This window comes from Triticum urartu, chromosome 7, assembly GCF_003073215.2.
Source record: "Triticum urartu cultivar G1812 chromosome 7, Tu2.1, whole genome shotgun sequence".
NCBI classification, from domain to species: domain Eukaryota; kingdom Viridiplantae; phylum Streptophyta; class Magnoliopsida; order Poales; family Poaceae; genus Triticum; species Triticum urartu.
In genome coordinates this window covers 287,818,563-287,820,662 of record NC_053028.1, presented here as the reverse complement: position 1 = coordinate 287,820,662, position 2,100 = coordinate 287,818,563, and positions in this window count along the sequence as shown.

Genomic DNA, 2,100 nt, shown 5'->3' with positions numbered 1-2,100 from the left:
TCAAGTAATGAAAATAAAATTGGGTTGCCTCCCAACAAGCGCTATCGTTTAACGCCCCTAGCTAGGCATAAAAAGCAAGGATAGATCTAGCTATTGCCATCTTTGGTAGGCAATCCATAAGTGGATCTCATGATAGATTCATATGGTAATTTTATTTTATTTCTAGGAAAGTGTTCCATGCCTTTCCTTAACGGAAATTGGAATCTAATATTTCTTTCCTTCATATCAATAATTGCACTGATCGTTCTAAGGAAAGGTCTACCAAGAATAATAGGACATGAAGGATTGCAATCTATGTCAAGAACAATAAAATCTACGGGCACATAATTCCTATTTGCAACAATAAGAACATCATTACTTCTTCCCATAGGTTTCTTAATAGTGGAATCCACAAGGTGCAAGTTTAAACAGCAATCATCAAAATCATGGAAACCTAGCAAATCACACAAAGTCTTTGGAATCGTGGAAACACTAGCACCCAAATCACACAAAGCATAGCATTCATGATATTTAATTTTAATTTTAATAGTAGGTTCCCACTAATCATAAAGTTTTCTAGGGATAGAAACTTCCAACTCCTCTGGATCATGTTCATTCCGAGGGTGGAGGGCGCGCCCCCCTACCTCGTGGCCTCCTGGTTGATGTCTTGACGTAGGGTCCAAGTCCTCTGGATCACATTCGTTCCAAAAATCACGTTCCCGAAGGTTTCATTCCATTTGGACTCCGTTTGGTATTCTTTTTCTACGAAACTCTGAAATAGGCAAAAAACAACAATTCTGGGTTGGGCCTCCGGTCAATAGGTTAGTCCCAAAAATAATATAGAAGTATATAATAAAGCCCAATAATGTCCAAAACAGAATATAATATAGCATGGAAAAAATCAAAAATTATAGATATGTTGGAGATGTATCATGCATCACATAATACCGGAAAAGACTGAGCCAACTATATCCACACTAAGCATAACCATCAGCAACTCTTGACACTCCTTTGGTCAAGATTAAACCTCACATTAAACAACATCTTTTCTAACAAGTTTTACCATTTTCTCATGCAAGAAAAATAGCTTCAAATAATTACTTATATCCATAACCATATTATTTCTCTTATAACAAAATAATTTCTAGTTTCTTTATCAACTAGGTTAGCTCTAAACTTTCTGTAACACAAGCATACTAAATTGAACAAACACTTAACAGAATATAAATAACACAATAATGATCTATATGCATGGATTAAATCATTCATTCAAGTAGGAAAATCACAAATATTGCAATGGAACCATGAAAATGTTGTTGTGGCTTGCCTTAGCGAAGATGAGGTTCACAGGCCTCCTAGTGATCCTCAAGACAAGCCTCACTGCTTTGAAAATAATTACAAACAAAAAGAAATCATCAAGAACCCTTCTGAAATTCACCAGAAAATCTAGGCAACAGGAAAAAAAATCCCATTTTTGGTGAGCTGCTAGATTTCTTTGCAAAGAACACAATGCAAAAAGAATCAATTCATTTGGACTTATGGTTGAAAAGTTATAGCTGTTTGAAGATTTCTAGATAAATATGAATTTGAATTTAAATAAACAAACTGGAGGGGGGGTGACGTCGAAGGCGTAAAGCCTCGGGGCGCCACCACTCGTACCGCTTCACGCGCGTACTGAGTGGCTGACTAGTGGTCCCCGCTAGTCAGATGAGGGGGAGAGGGGAAGCTAGACAGGGGTGGCACGGCTTCGCCGGAGCAAACGCCGGTGACGAGGGCTCCTTGGCCAAAACGAGAGGGAGGGATCGAGAGAGGAGGCTGAGGCGCACCTACCCGTACCCGTAGAGTAGCTAGGGGTGGTCGGACGGCATCGGGATCTTCCTCTCTAGCGAAGACAGGAAGCAGAGCTTGCTGGAGACGAAGACGACGGCGAGCAGAGGCGGCTCCAGGGGTTCCAACCGGGCGGAACGGCACCACCGCAGAGTGTCGGAGGCCCTGGAAGGGTTGCCCAGGCCTGGGAGGGGCCAGAGGTACGGGAACGACTCGAGGGGATCACCGGTGAGCTCGAGCTCGGGGACGGCGGACCGCGGCCTGCCCGGCCGGGCTATGGTCTTCTACTAGGTT